This window comes from Microcebus murinus, chromosome 3, assembly GCF_040939455.1.
Source record: "Microcebus murinus isolate Inina chromosome 3, M.murinus_Inina_mat1.0, whole genome shotgun sequence".
Taxonomy (NCBI): Eukaryota; Metazoa; Chordata; class Mammalia; order Primates; family Cheirogaleidae; genus Microcebus; species Microcebus murinus.
Window position 1 is genome coordinate 2,733,893 of NC_134106.1, and position 24,512 is coordinate 2,758,404.

Genomic DNA, 24,512 nt, shown 5'->3' on the forward strand with positions numbered 1-24,512 from the left:
TCATGGGCGCGGGCTCTACTCCCAGGTGACGAGTGTCCTTGAACGAAGGGGACATCAGGGCAGGCAGTGTCGGGAGGCTCGCGTGAACACAGAGGGAGACGACAGTCGTCGTCCGGCCCAGGAAAGAGGCCTCGGAGGAAACCGAACCTGCGAACACCCTGATCCAGGCCCCAAGCCTCCAGAACCCAGAGAGGATAAATGCCCGTTGTTCCAGCCACGCATTCCGTGGGCCTCTGTTGCCTTAGCCCTGGGGACCGACACACCGTGCAGGGACAGCCCCCTTCCAGGGAGCAGGAAGCAGGAGCTGAGACGGGTGACGGCTGCACCTGGTGAGAATCTGCACCTGGTTCACCCCAACGCTCGGGCTCTTGACCTAGCAATCCCGTCCGCTCAGAGAAGAGGCTCAGAAAGAGCCGGCTCCCCGCAGAAGGGCAGAGCCCGGCCCTTCCAGGCGGCTGGCTCCACCTTCGCGGTTCCCGCCGCCCGCTGCGGGGCTTGTCTCTACGGCGTTTGCCAGCCCGCGGCCTGCAGGAGATGGCCGGGTCAAACCCAGCGCAAGCCTCGAGAGACTGTAATCTTTAGAGCCTTCGTCGTTTACCATGTGCACAATTTCCTCTTCATAATCACCTGGTATTTTAAAAAGTTCTTGGAAAAGTAATAGCCACATGCCCGAGTCTCACCTAAAACTTAAGGAATGTTAGACGCACTGGGTATTATTCGAATGGGCTCTGCAGAGCACTCAGGTGGAATCTATCGCCGTTACCAGATGTCCATGAAGTTCCAGGGTATTTTTTTTTCCTTATTTTCATCTGTGAAGACAACTCAAAGATTACAGTATTGCATACATTTTATTTGTGCATGTGTGTGCACACATGTCTATAAAGCATACAAAGAGTTTAATGAGTAATTATAAACGCTCCTAGTATTATACACAAATTCCTATCTTTATAAACCAGATAAAAAGGGAGAAATGACCACAAACTTGGATGCCTCAATTGCAACCCTCTCTCACCAAAAAATAACCTGACTTTTATGATAGATACTTCCTTGCTTTTAAAAATAATCTTACCGCCCATGTATGCATCCCTAAAAATATTTGTTTTTCCTCTCTTTGGATCTTTATATGAATTGAACCATACCCTATATATTCCTCAGGATCTTGTAGTTATTGCTTGACATACTTTTTTCAAAAAAATTCAATAGATTCAGGAGGCACAGTGGAGTTTTGTTACATGGATGTATTGCACAGTGGTGAAGTCTGGGGTTTGAGTGCACCCGCCACCCTAATAGTACACATGGTACCAATAAAGGTAGCCTTCACTCCTCACCTCCCTGCCACCCTCCCCCTCTCGAGTACCCAGTGCCCTTTATACACGCTGCACGCTCCGTACCCGCAGCTTAACTCTTACTTACAAGTGAGAACATAACATAGTATTCGTGTGATGCTCTTGTTTGTAGCTGTAATTCGCTGATTCTTCACTTTGGTATATTAGCCCCTTATAAAAAAAAACTCTTAAAAAATATTGCATTGTTATTCCCAAATATTTATTTCACTTTCCTGTAGAATTTGTAGATCTTTGGTCCGCAGATAGCTGTCCTCCCTGGCATCCCGCCCCCAGGCCCCAGCATTATCGTTCTGGGATTTTAGCACCTACGGTGGAATGGGACACCAGGACTGCAGCAGCAGCTGGGCGTGCAGGAGCCGCTGGTGTCCAGCTGCCGGGTGCCGGCGGCCGAGAGGCAGAGCAGAGGCGGTGAGCACAGCCCGCAAGGCTCCCGCTTCCTGGAGAGCCCGCGCCTCGCGCCTCGCGTGTCTCGCGGGGGTTTTGGTGTGTCTCTTTTCGTTCTGCTTTAATTGGGAATAAACGTTCGCCTCCGTACAACTAGAATTTTATGCATTTGGCTATCTATCGTCACAGGCATAAAAATAAATAACAGGAGAGTGTTTCGGGAAGTGGAGGACGGTATATAGAATTCTGAGTGCCTTGAGGAATAACACATCTGAAAATAATACAGCAGACATCACACAGCGTAACTTGAATATGCGGCCACCCCGAAAGCCACATTTAGGCAACTTCTTCCAGTTCTCTCTTCCCGGACAGCCAACACATGACAGCTGGCGTTTTCAAGGTGCTGCGATATCGTGGGGTCGGTTTTTTCCTTATGCCTCTCTGTTTTATGAAGCAGAACAAATGAACCTTAACGACTCGTATTCAAAGATGAGACGCATATTTTTCCATTCTTGGGATACTTCACTTAGTAGAAGGGGCTCCAGCTCTATCCAGGAAAATACAAGAGGCGCTATATAAGCACCACATGTACTCACCATCAAATTGGTATTAACTGATTAATACCTAAGTGGACATATAGGAATAACATTTGTCGGGTGTCGGCAGGTGGGGGGGGAGGAGGGACGGGTATATACACACATAATGAGTGCCATGTGCACCAACTGGGGGATGAACATGCTTGAATCTCTGACTCTGGGGGGAAATGCAACACATATAACCTAAATATTTGTACCCCATAATACGCTGAAAAAAAAAAAAAGCACCAGGATAACATTAAAAAAAAAGATGAGACGCAGGCTCTAATATGCACAGTTTTAGATTTATTTCTGGCTTCACAAATACTAGACAATAATTGCAGTTCAATGCTCCCACACTCCAACCTTCATGTTTGCCTGTGCGATGAAGGGGACTGGAAAAGATTTTCTACTTAGGAAAAAAATATTGCCAATGGAGAGCAATAGTTTTTTCCTTTAAAGTTGTTTTGAAACATGTAATTGGACTGACATTTTATTTTCTTTTAAAAAAGTGAAATGTATTGATCTGTAAAAAGCTATATTTTATTTAAAACAAGTTCTTTAAAGTCAGCACAATTGGTGTTGTCTTACCGTAAAAAAGCTAATTGAGCTCTTGGGAATTACAAACCCAGGGACATAAGCATTAGGGGACATTTGGAAATTGTATTATTTTCCTGGAAATGACAGTATTTCTCAAAACATCCTGGATTACTGGGCCATGAGATAGTCCAGGGCTGCCCATGGTCCTTCCTGCATTCTTCCTGGGCTCAGTCTCCTTGATTAAGAAGGTGAGTAGATGGTAGGAATGTCTAGGAAGAGAGGAGAGAGGGTGAAAAACGATGGAAGAGAGGAAAAGAAATCAGCCTAGTGCATTTCATGGAGCCAAATGTCAGCTCAGAAGCAGTCGCGGTTTCAAAGACACTTGTATCAGCTTCCTCTGGGGACTCAGGCTTCGGCTATGGGCACCTCTGTCTGCTGCAACCTTCCAAGTAGCAATCCTTAAACCAACATGTATCAATGTATCCTGAAAGTTGTTCTTTATTCGTGTACATTTGGTTGAAGTACATGATGGTTTACTGATTTTAAAGGAAAAAAAGCTCAGAACAAACGAGTAAGAATATAAGTTCTCCCTCACAAGGAGAAAAGAGAACATTGAGGCACATCTTGACATAAACCAATCTATTGTATTAAGTTAAACGCTTTTATCATTCATTTCTCAAAAGCAGTGTAGAGGGGAGGAACTCATTTAAAACCGTTAGCATAAAATGTGGGATGGTGAACATTGGTCTGGGAGACCAAAGCACCACCCTGTTTCTCTCTCTTTCTCCCCGGCGTGAACACAACTGTACTTGTTTACTCCCCACTTGAATCCTGATGCAGCCCATCGTTGCCTGCATTACACCAGCCGTACCCTGGGACCGCCTGCTCGGCTGAAAGGGCTCCTTGCCCGGGGTCCCTTGAGCTTGCTCGTCCTGAGCACATTCCCACCCTGTGGCCCCCACCTCCACGTGATTGGCAGGTGCTAGCTTGGATGTCCATCTCCGGAAAGCTTTCTGTCTGTCTGTCTGTTTTATTTTCACAATGGACAGATAGCCACCCACAGAACCCATCTTCTGTTAGTAAGGAAGGCGGTTATCCAAAAGTGGATATTGCGTGATCAAACAGCAGTCTGTGACACAGGTATATATAAACAATCCTAGTTTTCTTTGTGCCATTGTAGCATTTTATAACAAAAAAAAAATAGCATTTACATAGCACTTTAAGCCTTTTCAAGTGATTTTATATCTGTTTCAAGTGATTTTATATCTGTTTCTGTAGCTTTCTATTAGTTTGCTATACTTTTCTACTAAATCACTGGAAATATTTGTCGCTTCCTGTAACCACAAAAACTGGAATCTTCATTCAGATGATTAATGGTGTGGTTCTCTCTATTCCTCCTTGTTATGTATATAATTTCTTTAGGACCAATTTCCTTCTGATAGTTTTTCCATTGCAAGACTAGATATTAATTTGACAACATTTGCTCAAACCTTTTGCAAACGCCATATATCCCGTTAGGAATTCATTACTCAAGGTACAAAATAGAATGCTTTTTATGGAGCTTTGAACAGTCTGTAAGCCCGAGGCCACAGCTTCGAGTTTTGCTCTGAACAGGGGCCCTGGCTGCTGCTACCCTGGCACCCCAGCGCTTCCAGCGACTGCCAACGCGATTTATTGCCAAATAAACGTGCACTTGTCATGGAAAATGGGTACTAAATGAAAAAAAAAAATGAGACCTCCCTTCTCCTTGATTTCTTTAAAATGAAAACCTGGAGGCACCATCTCAGTACTTTTTTAAAAAAATTTTTTCTTGTCTTCTTTTTTAAGATAATATCAATATTTGACAATTGAAAGAAAAACCTGAGAATTTATTCCCAGACACCGTCTTTCCTGTGCTCATATCTGTCACTCCACCTGCCCCTGCAGAGCCCTGGCCCAGCCTCCTGCCCTGGGAAGGCCCTTCCACCTTCGTCTCTCCTGCACTGGCGGTTTTCAGGATTCTGTTCATCACGCTGTCCTATTCGAGGACAAGCAGTGGCTACCTTCGGCACACAGGTAAGCTCTCTAACCATTTAAGAAGAACGCTACATAATTCCTCTCAGTCTTGGGCTCTCTTTTTAAAGTCTTAAATTCAGCTAGATCTTGTAATTTCACTGCGTTTTTATAGCCGGTATCTCTTACTTGGAACAGATGGACTTCTACATCCCCTGTTTTCTTCTCTCCCCACTTTGTGTTCTTTTCTTCCCCTGAGATGCTGACTCACAGATAGTATTTGGTTAAGTAAGGTTTATGTATTTATTAAAACCTTTAATAAGCTAACAGGCTTATTTCATGGGTTGGTTTCACTTTTAAAATTGCATTTTATGTGTTATTTTTATGGAAAATTTTAATTGAAAAAGAGGACCTCCAATCAAGCCATAACATCTTTGTTTCTGGATAAATGTGCACATAAAAATAACTAATGCTTTTTTGGTAGATGTCTATTTCATCAGTTTGGATGATATAAGCACTATTATTAACATCTTTAAGTTTCTTAACACGCTCCTCCTCACATATAACAAATGCTAAACAGGTGGCACTTGAGTGTGTATGCCATTATTCCATTCTTATTCCATGGAACAGAACAATAGCTTAGCCATGAGAAAGAGGAGTTGTAAGTAGGCTTTAAATAAAATTGCTATTTACAGATGAGAGTGAGACAATAGAATCAGAGTAAATATCAAAGTCTTCATGGTTAGAGCAATGTTATTAGCATGATTCTAATAGATTATGTAGTATCTTGTTTTTTATTTCAGCATATTACAGGGATACAGATATTTAGTTTACATATATTGCCTTGGCCTCACCTGAGTCAGAGCTTAAAACGTGTCCCTCCTCCAAACGGTGTGACCACACCCATTAGGTGTGAATATACCCGTCTCCCATGCCCCCCCACCTGCCTGACACCTGTTGAATGTTACTACTATATGTGCACGTAAGTGTAGACCAGTTAATGCCAATTTGATGGTGAGTACATGTGGTGCTAGTCTATCCATTCTTGTGTTACTTCAGTTAGTAGAATAGGTTCCAGCTCTATCCAGAGGTGCTAGATCACCATTGTTTTTTGTGGCTGAATAGAACTCCATGGTATACGTATACCACATTTTATTAATCCACTCATGAATTGATGAACCCTTGGGTTGTTTCTACATCTTTGCAATTGTGAATTGTGATGCTATAAACATTCTAGTGCAGATGTCTTTTTTATAGAATGTCTTTTTTTTTTTCCTTTGGGTAGATGCCCAGTAATGGGATTGCTGGATCAAATGGTAGCTTTACTTGTAGCTCTTTGTGGTATCTTCATATTACTTTCTACAGAGGTTGTACTAGTTGGCAGTCCCAAAAGCAGTGTATGAGTGTTCCTGTCTCTCTGCATCCATGCCAACATTTACTGTTTTGGGACATTTTGATAAAGGCCATTCTCACTGGGGATAAGTGATATCTCATTGTGGTTTTGATTTGCATTGCCCTGATGATTAGAGATGTTGAGCATTTTTGTTGGCCACTAGTCTATCTTCTTTTGAAAAGTTTTGGTTCATGTCCTTTACCCACTTTTTGATATGATTGTTTGATTTTTTCTTGCTGATTTTCTTGAGTTCTGTATAGATTCTATTTATCAGCCCTTTGCCAGATGTATAGCATGTGAATATTTTCTCCCATTCTGTAGGTTGTTTGCTCTCATGATAATTTCCTTGGCTGTGTAGAAGCTTTTTAATTTGATCAAGTCCCATTTATTTATTTTAGTTGCTATGATTGCTTTTGAGGTCTTCTTCATAAATTCTTTGCCTAGGCCAATGTCTATAAGAGTTTTTCCAACATTTTCTTCTAGAATTCTTATAGTTACATGCTTTAGCTTTAAGTGTGTTATCCACTGTGAGTTGAGTTTTGTGAGAGGTAAAAGGTGAGGATCCTATTTTAGTTCTTTCCTAATTAAAGTTTGACAGATAATTAATTTTTTAAAAGAATATAATATAAAAAATTAGTTATCTAATGTACCTTAAGACATATTTTTGGTTTACTCCTATTTATACTAAAGAACCCTTTACGTTTTTTATGAGAAATATTTACATCATTATATTTTGAATAAAACCAATTAAAGTTGGAAGGATAGGAAATATAAATTTCTCAGGACTTAATATTTATGTGAATGAGAAGTAACAGGTGCATTATGGAAGTAAAATATGGTGATTAAAAACATATCCCTGGACTTTGATCAAGTTCCCAGACACCTGAGGACCTCAGGTCCTCATTTTTAAAGGGGTAAAAATAGTACTTATCACATGTATTGTTATCATTCATTAAAATTTTTATCTAGATTAATTAGAAATACATATCCTGAATATTTCTTTGGTGAGTAACCTGAATTGCAAAGAATTTTCAAAAATAAACTCTTGATTTAGTGCAGTTTTAGATCTATGGGAAACTTGCAAACATAGGAGAGAGTCCTGATACACCCACACCCAGTGTTTCTTACTATTAGCATCTTCTATTAGCGTGGGTTATTTGACACAACTGATGAACCAATATCAGTCCCTTATGATAGACTAAAGTCCATGGTTCATCAGGTTCCTTAGTTTTTTCCCTATGTCCTTTTCCTGTTCCAGGACCTCATATTTCATGTAGTAGTTATGTCTCCTTAGACTTTTTGGATTGGCCATTTTTTGGACTGTGCTTGTTTTAGACAAACTTCACCATTTTGACAAGTACTGGGCAGGTCCTCATCACTTGGGTAGTTGGGATGTCTGCTGTTTTTCTCATGATTAAACTGGGGCACAGGTTTTTGGGGAGAAGACCACTCAGTAGAGTGCCATTCTCCACACATCGAGGGTCCACACCATCCATGTGACATGACTTATCGCTGTTGATCTTGGCCTCAATCGTCTGGCTGATGCGAAACATTTTTTCCTTGTAAAAAAAACTGAACAGTGTTCCTTTTTAACAAGTGATGATTAGTAGTATATTTAGATAATTTTTAAAAAAACTTTTAATTTTCCCATTCCTTGGCTTTAACAAAAGGAATAAAGACTTGGTTTTAAGTAATAGCTTTATCTGTAGACACAGTTTTTTTTTTTAAGTAAAATCATCTCAAAATTTTCCAAAGAAAACATGCTGCTTAGCAGTTAATGCCTGAGTTAGCTTCATTATGTGGCTAATGCATTCTTGACAAGGACAAGTGACCCAAAACACATTTGTTAAAAGGTAGTTGCAGAAATGTGTCCCTTCAATACTCTGTTGCCATAGCACACAGTGAAGGTAGTTACTTCAAAACACCATCCTAACTCCTAAGTAAATGCCCTTTGAAATGCCTCCTAAAACCACAGACAGATCCTTTCCCCAGGAAGCCTTGATGGAAATGCCAGGGCTCTACAGGTGTGCAGGCACCTGGCAGCCAGAGCTCCCAGACTCCTATTCCTGACTTTCACTTTTCAAGCTGTTTCTTTTTGCAGTAAGCTTTACATTTCTCACAAATGTCCCTCTTCTGATATTTCCTGATGCACTGATTTTAGTCATCATCTTTGAATTGGCATCATGGGAGATGGAAATTAAACACTGTTGGACCCCTCCCACCCCTTTCTCCTGTAATAATGTTTATCGCAATCTTTTAGTCTAATCATACTCATTATTTAACTTATGATCTCTAAGTGAGAAATATTCACTGCTGACAACTGACAGTGTAAGATAGCATTTTCTTTCTTGTGGCATTCTTTGCTCTCCTTAGAATTAATTGGCTAATTGTTTTTCAGTGTTGAATTTTGATTTTGCTGTGATGTTTTAATTTCCGAGAAATCTTTGTAATTCTGAAAATGTTCCAGTGTTTATGGTTTTTTTCTTTTATTCCTTTGAAACATTTAATTGTCAAATAAAGATTGAATATATTCAAGGTGTACAACATGGTGATTTGATGTACATATACATTGTGCAATGATTATTATAATCAAATCAATTAGCACATCCATCACCACCCATGCTGTACATGAAATCTCTAGAACTTATCCATCTGATAACTAAAAGTTTGTAGCCTTCAATCAACATCTCGTCTTTCTCTCCAGCCCCCACCTCCTGGCAACCACTTTTCTGCTCTCTGATTTTTGCCCTTCACCTGGGCAAACCTTCTTTGTACTCCACGTTCCCTGGTTCATTTTTTAAATAACATTTAAGTAATTTTTTATATTTACTTGATTTTCTCTTTGTCTTCATTTTATTATATTATAGTGATTTTGAGAGCAGGAACCATACTCTATTCACTACATCATCTGGGCCTGGTACCTGGCCTGCAATAGTAATAATTAATTGTTGAATTAATTAACAGTAATTATTCATTGAGTTAATATAATATTCAAATGAGAACCATATGTTTTAAAATGTGACTCCAAAAGAAAAGTCATTTTCCTTTGTTCTGTATTATTAGATTATTAAATTTGGTAAAGTGGATATTTTTCTGTGCAGTCTTTTCTTGTTTCCCCTGAAGTTATCTTTGAGAGTAAGGTAGAAGTAGAAATAAAATTTTTTTAAAATAATGCTCTCAACTTTTGGGACTTGTAGGATCACAATAAAAGATGCTTCTCTTTCCCTCCTCACTGTGGAATGAATTGGAAGCCAGTTAAGAGAGTCGGGTAGCTAAAGATTCCGCTAGCTCTGAGCTGTATGTCTGGGGACATCTGGGGTGGTGGATGCCCGCCAGAGGGCTGGTCACAGTGGGCTTGCGGGCACATGGTGACAGCATGAGGGTGTTGTCCCCACAGGCAGTGGCAGGAGCTGCCCAGACACTTTTGTGCTAAGGAAAGGCTGGCAGGAGACACAATGCTAACGGGCTCCCCACAGATCCCCCCAAAGGCAGGTGTTTACTGCCAGGTAATTTCCTCAATCTCCAAACCCGCTTACTCACCCAGCACTAAAGACAGTCATGCATCCCATCAGACATTTTTACTGGTATCTAAAATTTTTCATAATAATTTTAAATAGCTACAAAACGTGTAATTTTTAGCCTATTTTGGAACTACTGATGTAATAATGAAATTGATGCAAAACTCTTTTAAATGCAGCCCATGAACTCTAAATGTAGCAACTTTAAGTATTTAAAAATACACAATCAAGAGTGTGTTTAAATTGTGTAGTGTTACATATATATTCACACATATGTACTCCTATATGTGTACATGAGTGTGCATGTGTATATGAACAAGTTCTCTTTAACACTGGGAAATCTTAAGTCATTTCTTTTTTCTTGACCTAACATTTCAATTCCACTTCTGCAGAATTTCATCCTAAACTATGTTTGTGTTTGAAAATCATCAATTGACACATAACGCACAACACATAACACATATGCCACCACATATAGAGATTTAAAAAAATTATTTCTTGTAAACATAAGATGTTAAGTAACAATACTTATCTTCCAACCTGTTTTATTACAATTACTATGAGTACACAATCGAAATAAAAATACATTAGAACTTTGGTAAATGTTAATATGTGGCAACACACAAAATTTTATAGGCAAACCATCATTTAATGAGATAAATTAAACCTTTTGTCAATTAGTGCTATATATATCGATACAATGAACTTACTTTCTGTTGCAATTAGTCATGGTTTAGAGAAATTCTATTCAATATTTTAAATTTTTATAGAACTGTTGGTCTCATAAATTAGTAGATGGAGTTGTGAGGGGTTTGTGATGACAATATAACTCTTTTCTCAGAACTGTTTCTAATTATGTGATATCTTGTGTTATCATCTAAATTTATGGTTAATGATGTAAGTCAGCTGACAATTGCATTAGATTATCTATTAACTTTATGAAAGTGAAAAATGACACCTGGCTATGACTTAGTGAAAAGATGTATCAGCCTTTCATAAAATTCTTGACTCTTTCAAAATCTTGAAAGTATACCAAAAAAGGGTTTTCCCCAAGATTAAACAATGTTGTTAGTAAAAAAAAAATATTGTTATTAATCAATGTTTATTAATTAAAAAACACCTTATTGATATATGTTTGAGGTGACGGACATCCCAATACCTTGATTTGATCATTACACGTTTATAGAGGTATCAAAATATCACATGTTCCCCCCAAATAATGCACAACTAATATGTATCAATAAAAAAGTGAAAAAAATTATATATACTCATTAAAAAAAGACTGGAAAAAACCCTTATTTACTCCAAAATTCCATGAAGGAGTCTCAAATGTCTGCAGCCCTGGAGGGCTGCTGCAGCGATGGTCTCAATTTTTCTATTGCACCAATATTTCAGTCCTAGGGTAGTCGCCTCCTGTGAGCTGCCCCTAAGTTTGGCATGTGCCCTGCTTTGGTCAACAAGACAATAGCATACACGGCACAAGGGAGACTTGAAGTGTGGTCCATGGGGGCCCACATTGTCACTGCTGCCCTGGGAGCCCCGCTGCCCTGTGGCTGAAGCCGGGGCTAGGCTAGGAGACATGACACACACAGCAATCACAGCCCATGCGGCAGCCCCTGAATGACCAAGCCGGAGGGTGAGCCACTCAGAGCCCAGCCATGACCAGCCAGGTGGACACAGGTGGGCCACAGGCACAGACAAAGCAGGCCTGTCCTGGCTCAGGTCAGCAGGAACGCCCAGGGGCCGCTTGACTTATGAGCAACAACAAGTGATCGTTGTGTCAAGTCACTGAAATTGGGGTTTGTTTCAGTTCACCAGCAAACAATACATAACTGCTAAAACATAAATTTCAATATATTTGTGACAATGCTGTATTTTTTCACAAACTATTACCATGTGCTGTTCTTGTCAGTTACTTCAACTAGTCAAGTCTGCCTTTTATACAACCTATTCAGTGCCATTTTCATTTCGATATCGATCAGCAATATAAGTTTTACTTCTGAGAATAAAATTCTGACTCCCATTTTCAGTTAAAGTAAATATCTCAGTACATATTACTGTGGGCAACTTCTTAGATAAATTACCAGAAAGTCAATATTTCCAGATCTGAGATCATTGATTTATGTTTTAAATAACTTCTAAAAGCAGGAATAAATTTATGTGCAGTTAGTTTTTGCTTACTTTGAAATCAGGCAATGTTATATGTAGCTACAACCTAAAATTATTAATAAAGTAAAGAGAATGATAGAAGTACATGATATGCTTTTGTAAATATGTATACACACATGTGTTCACGTGCATGGAATAATGGTATTCAGATTTTAGAAATTGTTAAATGAGATTCCTTCAAATTTCGTAAATGAGTTCACAGATTTCATGAGGCAACATAATTAAATTTTTCCTATGTATGTAACATAAAAAAGATAAAAGCTACTAAAAGCTTAATTGCTCCATGACCTAGCATGTCATTTTATTTTTTAATGGGAGGTAGAAAATATTAAACATTTTGTGAGATGAAATAAGATGAGGATTGGCTGTAATTGGAATGAATGTTTCATGATATGATTTGATAATATAGATTTTTAACTACTTTTTTGAAGAAGCATATTTATTCTGAAAGAAATCATAAAATTTTTATTCATGAGATTTTTTTTTCTCAGCTACATTTAAAAGAATGAGCATTGCTAACCAGTAGCGATTAGCTATTTGAAGGTGATTTTCTTTCCTGGCGATGGGTATTAATCATAGCTTACAAACTACAAGCCAGGACTTCACCACTTACAATTCATCCATGTAGCATAAAACCATTTGTACCCCTTAAATCTCTTGAAATAAAAAAAATAGCTGTAAAAATCTCTTATATTTAAGTGTAGAAAAGCCATTTAAATGCCAAATTTGTATAAAATTGCCAAATAAAATACTCTCAAAACTTTCGGGGAGATATTCGAGCTTATTTCTAGGAGCATAATACTTTACATCAGATTTTATGTTTGAAATGGCCACATCCAAATTCCTGACCAAGACTTTTAAGGATTCTTTATAGTTTTATCAATGTGAAGATTTGTTCACACAAGGTAGTTTAAGAAAAAACCCAGACTAACACAATGTTTGCAACAACTCAAATTTTACAATAATATGTATTGTTGACAAATATAATGTTGAATGTTTTTAGCAATATTGCAAATAGATTTTTAAATCGAATCAAACTTTTTAATATCAAATATTTCAACACAATACTAAAGCTCATGCTACATTTGTAGAACATGCGTGCGTTTTTCAGAGCACTCGCCCTGGTGCTGGCTCAGGCCCCCTCACGAGGACAGGTGGCTGCAGCAGGTGGGAGTCACAGGTGCTGAATGCAGAGACAGGGATTCGGGGCCACTGACTGGGGCTGTGCCTACCGGGAACCTTCCTTTCGCCCCCACGTTTCGGCATAGCTGAGGGACCTTGCCTTGAGTGGAGCGGCACTACTCCCATGGGTGCCTAACGGATAACGCACAGGCCACCGCGCAGCCCCTCCACCACGGTGAGCAGCAGCAAGTCCTGCGGCAGCCTGCGGGTAGCGCTCTCTGGACCAGGTAGGAATGTCCGGATTGAGACCAGAGGGCTCCCTGTCCCCCACTGGGCTCCCTGGCGACAGGGACTCTACGTGCAACCTCAGACCCTACTCTGTGGGAACAGCCTCAGAAGCAGCTGGTCTTGGTGGCGAGGACTGGGGAGAGTGTCCAGGCCACCGTGTCCGCACCTGCAGGAGCCAGCCGTGGGCTGTGAGCTGGGTCGCTCCTGCCGTCCATGGTGCTGACTGTCCAACTCTTCTGCTGAGGAACATCCCGTGTGCCCGCTTCACTTACCCAAGTAAGATGAAACTCATTTCGCTTCCTGAGTCTGACTCCAGTCATCCTTTGTGTTCTTGTTTCTTCTTGTGCTCAAGGTGGAAACTTGCCACTTGCCACGTGGCTTCTGATCAAAGAAGCACTGTCCATGTTTGTCACTGTCTCCGACCGCCTCCCCACTGTCCCTGCCTGTTGAAATCTTTCCCTACTAAGGTGCAGCTCAACTGGGACTGGTCATCACTCCACAGACTCTAAACATATCTTGTGCTTTTATAACTCACCGCATGTTGTCTCATAGTATAGTGTTGCTTTTAATACAGCTGATTCGCCTCCGAGAGAATCTAAAGGAGATTCTTACTGACTCGTGGGCCCCTTCATGCCTGTTATAAAACACATAGTAAGTAATTGCAGAGTGTAGGTTAAATTGTTTCAACACCACAAACTAGCAAAAATGAGTCCTTGGAAAAAAAAGTTTGTATGCCAATTTACATCTCATTTTAAATTGTTTTTATCTTGCTGAGAAATAGACAAAAAGTGCTTATTGACACATTTGCATTTCATGCACAGTATCTGTGCTGGGTTTTTCTAGAAGCATCTATCAAGACTCAAGTTTGATCTGGGTCACACATCAAGGTTTTTTAAAACCGGTTCCAGTGTCACCAAGTATTTTTCTTTTTTTAATTTTTTAGTTTTTTTTTCTCTAGTTTTCTGGCCAACTTTTTTTTTTTTAAACTAAAATAAAACTTATTTAATTTTTCGTGACATGACCTCTCCTGGCAATTATCTATATAGGCAAGAAAATGCATGGAGACAGGCCAAAAGCATACAGTGCCACTATGTCTTCATTTATCCATTATGAAATCAGAAATAAATTACACGAGGGCAACATGCTTTTATTATCATGTTAAAAACCCAAATGGATAATGCTAGGTTGCTATGCAGTCAAGGATCACTATCTGTCTCATTTTTTAACACAGACATTTTGCTTTTAATAATGTGTTAATGGGAGGAAACATGAATGCCATTTGGGTAATTCTTTGTTCTGGCTGAGGAATAACTGATATTATCTAATGAATATGCAAATAACTCAAGCCTTCTTATTAATTGTGTCTATACCATCTGTTCCTGAAAAGAGCACTTGAATACATGCCACATAACACTGTACAAATGTGTGCAGAGAACTGTTAAAGAAACTTCCAGTGGTTAATCTATATATGTTAATGAATCTGTGATTTTACTGCCATCCATAAATGAGGCAGCTTCCCCTAAACTGAAATTGGTTGCTCAAATGAGATTATTGGGGGTTGAAATTTCACAAGAAAAATGCCAAGAATAATGTTAGTGTTTTAAATTGCCTGAAACATGAATTTTAGGATCCCAAGATTTTTGAATAGAACCCAATTTATGCAGCCTGCATCCACCGAAGTCAATGCTGAGATAGACATATATTGCTTCATGCATATGCATGATTAATGTAACACACTCACATTTATTCAGGGCACTTACAATATTAATTATTTTTCTGCTGGTATCTTGTAAAAGGTAAATAATATCTTTGAAAAAATTTTAAGGAAGGATGAGATAAAATAGATATCTTACTTCAGACACAAAGCATTTCTACGTTGAAATTGCAAACAGTAAAAATGAATTGGAAATAAGTTTATTCTATTTTTACTTCTCTTCAAATCAAAATTCTTTGACCCCATTTTGAATAGTGGCTGACTATTTTTCATAAACTCTGCTCCACAATCAAATTTGACTGCATAGCTACTGTAATTAAATACAGCATTTTCATCTTTGTTCACAGAGGTGAATGATAAGCAAAACAGCAAAGTGTGTTTTACGTTTTATTTATCTCCTTGTAAAGATACATGTTTTCCACCTTTTTAGATTATAGTCCCTTGTAAATCAAATATGATTTTATTGTATTTCTGACCCTCATTTATATAGTAACTATTGGGCACTTGTACAAGTTTCTATCTCAAGTGAAAATTCTTTACATAAGCAAAAAATTATTGGACTTGTGATTTTCACTCGAAAACAAAATAAAATGTATTAATTTGATAAAAGTTCTTCCCTTCTGAACACAGCTTTGGCCACACCCTACGTCCAGGAACAAACTAACAACTTTCAAGAATAGAAAGTAAGGTGATTTCTTTTTAAATACCCAGATGAAAAATTGTTTTTTTTGGTATTTATTCAGAATTATGTAATAAAATCATAAAGTTATGATGATATATTTATTACCACTTACATTAACCTCTTAACAATTATAAAGATATTGAATGCCCCCCCCCACGCACAAGCACACTTTTGGTTCATAATTTTCATCTCTGGTGTTCGATATTCTACTTTAGTACAAGTAAATAAATAGCATCTTTTTAAAGACTGTGAAGCAATGCCAACTTGGGACCCTATTTTTAACCCATATACAACCACAAATTTTCTAGATATCCACATCAACTTTCTAGATATCACAGATTCCTTGTTGGCAGAACCAAAATAATAACAATTGGTTCAGCTCATGCTATAGGGTAAACAGCCAAGTGGAAAGTGTATAAAATGTCTTTGAAAAATTAATATTTTCATATGTATGGAAGGTGGTATTTTTCAAATCATTACAAATACATGTTAAATGAAAGCCTTCATGTTATTAATAGAATGCTCATCACTTTAAGCAATCTGTGATGTAAATCTGTTTTCTCTATGTGTAACCTGACACTAGCAGTCACTATTAAAGATCCCACTTACTCCCTTTGCAACATCTTAGGAATAGGAAAAATAGAAAGATATCTAATGTAGAATTGAAGATAGTGGTTAATAATATTGTATTATATACTGAAAAAATTCACTCAGAGAGTAGATTTTCAGTGCTCTTAGCGCGCGCACACACACACACAAGTAACTATTGTGGTGGAGGATATGTAAACTTCGCTTGACCGTGGTAATCACTTACTACGTATATGCATTGTGTCAAAACCTCATGTTGTACACCTTAAATTTGTGCACTAAGAATAGATTAAAAATAGCTTCAAATATGAGCCTGTTTCCTTTTTGCTTTCCTACTGCTACATTGGGCTTTTATTCTGTAAACGTAAAACGTTCCCCTGATATATTGTATCACTAAACACTCCAGAAATGTTAAGACTATTTCCTTCAGTATACACTTCATTGGCCACATTTTTTAGATTGCTAGTTCCGACAATTTTGTGGCTTTCTCTCATTTTTCCAGAAATATCAAAGGTGGGCAGTATGAGATGCTGATGTTTATGCTTAATGGTCCCATTGCTCTATTTATATTCCATTTTTATTATGCTTTTAAAGCTTTTGCATTGTTTAGTTAATTCAGAGACAAACACTGTTCTTCTCTATTTCTTGTTAAGGACTCCCATTGCACCAATCTTTTTGGCTTCTCAATTATATTATAAAATTGCTTTTTTAAAAAAGTTGTTTTAGATAGTCATGGTATTTCCTATTATTGGATTTCTCCAAAGAGTATTGCAAATGTTGGCCATTACATCTTAGCAAGGCCCCTTTTTTTTCTAATTCTGGTCTCTGCTCATGATTTTGATACCTCTTGCCAGTAAATACTTCTCCAATGGTTTCCTGATGCATCTCTCTGCTTCTGTTCCGTACTTAATTCAGGCTCTCTTAAACAGTACAAACCCCTTTTCTCCAAATCAATATTATTCCCATGCATTTTAGTCTCTACAAAACTTCCAGAAATTCTCATTTTTCAGCTTGGTGTTGGTATCTTTCACTCTCTGACTCTCACCTACTCAAGAAAAGAAGGGGCAAAAATCGGACCTCATGCCTGGCATTCTCCAAACCCATTGTCACTCTTTGTTGTCTGTTCTCCTCTGTGCCCCTGTGTGCGTTAACTTCTCTTTCAGTTGCCCCCTGCCTCTCTGCAGTTTGAGGTCATACCAAAACGTTAATACTTGTTAATACATTTCTAACTTATTGTGTTTAACTTGTGTTTGTGTTGTTTGTTTCCCTCGTGTGATTGTGAGTCTCTGAAGGTCAGCGATAATGTCCCATTCATCACTCCTGATGTTACTGCTCACTGCAGCATACCTGTTGTCTTGCACAAAACAGGAGCCAGGAAAACTTTTTGAAACGAATTAGCTGCCCACTATTCTTATAACTAAAAAAAAAAAAAAAAAGTAAAAGAATACCTAATGGTTTTTTTTTTCAGTTTTTCAATCATGATTTCTTCTTTTTACATATGTACCTTTTTGATTCAGAGTATAAATAAAAATATCACTTTTCAGCTGGCTATAAAGAAAAATACTACATTTCTCTTATACTAGGTGGTCTCTTCAAGCGAAAAAAACACAGTGATCCCTGCTGAAACACTCTCAAATGTGCATTTGAACCAGGGCACCTTGTGTCTGTGATCTGGGCGATCAGTATTTTGCACCCAATTAGTGTCAGCGATGACGCCCCGTGCTTGTCATTCCTCAGGTCTTGTCCTTACAGCCACCTAACACGGGAGGCTTATTGCCTCTATTTTACAAATAGGGACTTCGAGGCTTGGAAAGGTTGAGTGATTTCCAAAAAGCTGTAGAAGCCAAAGACAAAATGGCAGAGTGTTTATTTTGCTTGTGCATTCGTACTTGTTTCTTGGCTGTCGAATGCTCTCTGTCCAGATGGGGACTCCGTCTCACCCGGCACGTGTGCGGCCTCTGCAGAGATTCCTGCTAGAACTTCCACACTCACCTTTCCCTGGTTTAGGCCATGTCTACACTGCCTACCTTCCTGCAAACTCCCATCAGTCCCTGCCCCTGGCAGTGCGTCCCTGGTGTTTCCTCACCTTGGGCAGCATCTCCCTTGGAGGTGTTTTCTTCAATGCCACTAAGACCTACCTCTCTCCGTGGTGAACCCTCTGGTCTCAGAAAGTTGTGGCTCTCAGAAGCACAGGCTGTTCTCTCTGCTCCCTTTGCTCCCAGCTCTGCCGCGTGGGCTGCCGCGGCACGCCCCTCATTCAGAGGCTTTGCTGAGTGAGGAGCAGACACCAGCGCTCGTGCACCCAAACTGCAGAGGACAGATGCCACGTTCTGCAGAGGACTGTCTTCTACAGCACTGGGTGCAACTACGAATTTCTACGGCTCTGCCGAGGATTTATGTTAATAGAAGTCACCGCTTCGGGCTTCGTGTCAATGGGTTTCGAATTATTCAGTTGTACAATGTGGAAGATGATAAAATCAACATCATAAAGTGGTAAAGTTTAAATCAATTCATATAAAGCAGTTAGAACAACATTGGGAACATGGCAAATATTTAAAATGTATTATTGTTAGAGTTAATCTTAGTGTTGATATTTGGCTCTGGTCTCTTGAGGGTCTCTCGTTTGGGCTTAAGAAACAAGGAACTCCTTCCCTCCCACCTACGATTGCTATTACTACAAATTTCCTTCAAATAAAATTTCTCCAGTAAGATGCCAGAATTCATTTCTGTAATAGAAACTCCTGAAAATTATGTTTGCTGGTTTAGTTTGGCTACCTTATAGCAAATCCTTGAGGAACTGTATACAATGCCTGTCTTGAAAACACACGGCACTTATGAGCAATAGTTTTCAGCTCCGAGTCCTTCCTTGAATTTCCGAAGCACTGGGAGGGTCTCACATTGTTTTATAAGAAAGAACACAACATCTCCTCTGCTGTAGCCGGAGTGATGAGGACTGGCCTCTGGGCCGATTTTCTAGTTGAGCTCTGGTAGCAATGAGACGCCCAGCCCTATTCTTTTCCGGTTTACTGCCTTTGCCTGAATTTATGTTGATGTGTGTATGTGTAGAAATGTAAAAGAATGAGGCCATTCTCTAAATGACTGTGCGAGGTCCTCAAGGGCAATGAGATGTCTGTAAAAATTTACTGTCTGCCAACCAAACACAACACTGAATCAAGTAATGGAAGGAGTGTGTTAACTAACCACGAAGAAATTGTTAACTTTCATGTGTTCTACTACTGAGCAATATTAGAAAATTCATTTGAGGAGATGTGGTGAGCAGAATTAGGGAACTCCCCAGACGTCCCCATCCTAATCCCTGAAACCAGCGGATATGTTACCTTACGTGAAAAAAGGAATTTATGTATGTGGATTAAGATTATGGATCTTGAGATGAGTGGGGTATCCTGGATTATCTAGGTGAGTCCAGTGTAGTCACATGAGCTCTTAAGGACACCTTTCCCAGCTGAGGTTAGGAGCAGAAGGTGTGACTGTCACAGACGGGTCAGAGAAACTGGGGTGCTGGCTTTGAAGGCGGAGCAAGTGGGCAGTGTGCCAACTGTGGGTGGCGCCCAGGGGTTGGAAAAGGCAAGTAAATGGAAGAAAGAAATGCAGCCCTACTGACACCACAGTTGTAGCCCCGTGGGACTTCTATGACGTAACTTACAGAACTGAAAGAAAATAAGTTTCTCGCCAAGTCAAGGTTCTGGTAATTTGTGACAGCAACAACAGAAAAGCAACGCAGCTTTCGATGCCTGGCAGTGGGGTGCCGCTGTCAGAGGTATCATAAAGATCGGGAAGGCGATTTCGCTACTGGCCAATGGGCAGAGGCTGAAAGAATTTTGAAACAGCCTAGATTGCCCTGAACAGTCCGTTAGCAGACATATGAACTGTGGCTATCGTGATAGAGAGAAAGCGGGAGGTGGAGAGGGCACGCGGGGAAAACCTAACTCACATCGAAGCATGCCCGAGTCATCACGAGCAGAGCATTGGCGGGAGTGCAGGCGTTGGGGAGAGCTCAGAAGGAAACAAGAAACACGTAAACGAAAACTGGAGGAAAAGGAGCCATTGCCACACAGGCGGGAAGCTTAGCGGGTTGTGTCCCGTAGTGAGGTGGAAAGCAGAGCTTTACTTTTAATGTGGACACAGGCTCTCGTTTTGCTGCCCAGGCTGGGCCGGAGCTCCGGGGCCCAAGCAGTCCCCTGCCCCAGCCTCCCGGGCAGCAGGGTGGCTGGGACCGTGGCGAGGGCGCCAGGGCCGGTGGGAAGCAGGACTTCGTGTGTGTGCTGCTCCCTCCAGAACGGGAGAGCAAAGCCGTGCAACACGGGAGGATGGCATAGACGCGGGACTTAGTGATTTGGGACATTCTCAGCCTGTTCAGGTTGCAGATGTTTCCCAAACTGGGAGACTGACGGCCGGGAAAGGACTCTGCGGAGAAGCGGCTCAGGGGGAGGCAGCACAGCTTTTGCTCACACCTCAGAGAGGTCAGAAGCTTAGAGACTTCAGCCACGTACAAGGCTGTCGGAAGAGAGGGACGTTGTGACTAAAGAATGCCCTTAATGAGACAAGGGAGCACCTGGGGCACTTAAGAGCGTTGCCGCTGAGCCACCTTGGCAGATGGCAAAAGTAGAGACAGAGATAGGAGGGTCTGTGGAGGAACCGCTTATTTAATGGAGAGACTAAGTGTGACACGCACGGGAGACCCACACGGTTCTTGAGCAACTATGCCAGCAGAAACACATCAACCAACGGGATCTACCAGCTGGCATTTATAGAATACTTCAGGCAATAATGCCGTATTCTTTTTCAGGTGCTCAATGAACACCCACCAGGACAGAGAATATCCACATTTCCGCTTGTTCTGTGGTTTTTTGAGCAAGTATGTTGACAGCTCTGACTGTTGGGTTTGCTGATTTCTCCTCGTAGTTGTACCAGTTCTTACTTCGTTTATTTTGAAGCTCTGTTGTTAGTCACATAAACATTTAGAACTTATATATACTCCTGATGCTATGACACCTTTTCCATTAGGAACTGACCTTCCTTAAGTAATATTCTTGGTTCTGAAATCTATTACATCTGATATTTTTATAGTCACTACACCATGTTTTCTTCTTTTTTTGGAATAGTGTTTTTATAGTGTTTTATGGTATATCTTTTTTCATCCTTTTATTTTTAATTTATTTTTTGCCATTATATTTAAAATATGTTCTTCCTCTCTGTGTTGTGGCCTGAAAACTTTTGTCCATATGGTAAACTGAGGCAAACCTAGGTTCACTGTGCTTGTTTCCCTCCTCGGTGGTCACTGTCCTCCAATTGCTTAGTGGTCTGACATCTTGAAACAATTGTTTCATGTTTTCAAGTTTTTTACTTATTTCAGGAATAAGAGTAAATTAAATTCTTTTTATTATATTCTAACCAGAAATTGAAGTTGAGTGTGATCAATCACAAGCATGTGATTCATCAATCCTATTCCTAAGTGTTTAGCCAAGTGAAATAAAAACTGATGGCTACAGATAGACCTGTAGGAAAATATTTATAGTAGCTTTATTCAATATAAGGCATGAAACTATAAGAATTCTAAAGGAAATGTTGGAAAACTCTTATAGATATTGGCCTAGGCAAAGGATTTATGAAGAAGACCCCAAAGGCAATCACAGCAACAACAAAGACAAATAAATGGGACCTGATCAAATTAAAAAACTTCTGCACAGCCAAAGAAACTGTCACGAGAGCAAACAGACAACCTACAGAATGGGAAAAAATATTCACATGTTACACATCCAATAAAGGGCTGATAACTAGAATCTGTATAGAAGTCAGGAAAATCAGCAAGAAAAATTCAAACAACCCCATTAAAAAGTGAGCAAAAGACATGAACAGAAACTTTTCAAAAGAAGATACACTAATGGCCAAGAAACATATAAAAAATGCTCAACATCTCTAATCATCAGGGAAATGCAAATCAAAACCACAATGAGATATCACTTATCTCCAGTAAGAATGGTCTTTATCAAAAAGTCCCAAAACAATAAATGTTGATGTGGATGTGGAGAGATAGGAACACTCCTACACTGCTGGTGGGACTGCTAACTAGTGCAACCTCTGTGGAAAGCAATATGGAGATACCTCAGAGAGCTACAAGTAGAACTACCATTTGATCCAGCAATCCCATAACTGGGCATCTACCCAAAGGAAAAGAAGGCATTCTATAAAAAAGATATCTGCACTCGAATATTTATAGCAGCACAGTTCACAAAGGATGCGGAAACTCCAACTGTCCACCAATACACAAGTGGATTAATAAAATGTGGTATATGTGTACCATGGAGCACTATTCAGCCACAAAAAACAATGTTGACCTAGCTCCTCTTGTATTATCCTGGATAGAGCTGGAGCCCATTCTACTAAGTGAAGTATCCTGAGAATGGAAAAACAAGCACCATATGTACTCACCAGCAAATTGGTATTAACTGATCTACACTTAAGTGAACGTATAGTAGTAACATTCATCGGGTGTCGGGCAGGTGGGAGGGGTGAGGAAGGGGATGGGTATATTCATACCTAATGGGTGCGGTATGCATCGTGTCGGGGATGGACATGCTTGAAGCTCTGACTCGGGTGGGGCAAAAGCAATATATGTAACCTAAACATTTGTACTCCCGTAATATGCTGAAATAAAAAAATTAAATTAAAAAAAATTTTAAAAAACACTACAAAATAGAAATATAAATGGGGTAAAATAGAAATTCTAAACAAGATGGTTTTAAAAATCCAAGCTGCATTGTATTAGAGACCAAGAAATTAGTGAGAGCACAAAGAAACTGTGATGTGATCAGAGACATATGATCACCAATATTCACACACTATCCTCCTATCTCCCAAATTAAAAAGTACCTATGCGTTTATCCCCTTTTATTGGTAAATAGTTTGAAGCTTGGATGAAACAAATATTCAAATGAGACTTTAGATGTTCTACAAAATAATCACACATTTTGAGAATTAAAATGTCTTGTGCTAAGTATTCTGGGTACTATTTTGCACCATAAATTTACTCCTCACAGCAGTCCTGCTAGGTAGGGATGCAGTAGTTATAATTTTAAACATCTCGCAGATGAAGAGAGGCTAAATAACTTACCCAGGTTACACATCTAATACGTGAGCAAAAGAAAAAATAATTGGAAATTAATTCATTTATTCTAGAAAGAAAATATATATGACAGCAAAACAAAAAGAAAACGTGGCACAACAAGGAAATCATAGACAAATTTCATTTATAAACATGAATCAATATTTTTAAAACTTAACAGTATAACTCAATAGTATACAGACAGATATTATAATTAAGGTCAAGTTAGGTGTACATGAAGAATGTGAGAAAGAGGACTGTTAAGAAATACATTTATATGAATGGACTACATCGATGTAATGCATATAACACATCAATCCAATCAGTTAAGAAAAGTTGAATGCTCATGGGTATTGAGAAAGAGTTCCACAAAGTTCAAAACTTACTTAGCAAAAGAAAAAAAATGCTTCTTTAGTATAACGCATATCTATTTCAAACTGATACCTATATTATATTATGCTGGTGTGCAACCTTGATGTTACTAGAAAGAACAAACCCCAAATTGAGGTGCACGCTGTCACCGAAATGCTGGCCAATTTTTCAAAAACTTTTAAAAAGGCCTTTATCCATTGATTCACTTATCCGTTTCCAAAAGAAAGTTTATCCAAAGGAAATTATCCGAAATTTAGAAATGAGGCTTAGGGAGCTATCAGCGTTAGAATCTCTTCTCTCTCTGATCCCAGGTCACTTTGCATATTCTATGCAAATATTTGCACATTCATTTGAATATTTGCCTCCCCATTGGCAGGAAGTGCAATAAGGACAAGGATAGTTATCTGTGCGTTGCCAACGGAAGTGGTCATCTATCGCACCTCCGGCTATATATGTATTGTGTAAAAGCGCAAATGTTAAACATGCAATATTATTTATGACCATGGAAACACTAGGCTCCACCAAATAATCCCAATACTGGAAATGCTATTAATATGTGAAACTTGGTGCATCTATTTCTTTAAATATTAAGACCAGTAAAATTACATTTGAGACAAAGTGTTAGTTGATGAACTGTACTAAATAGGCATATAACATGTTTATAACTGTGAATATGGCGAGAAAAATACTTTGAAATGATAATGGT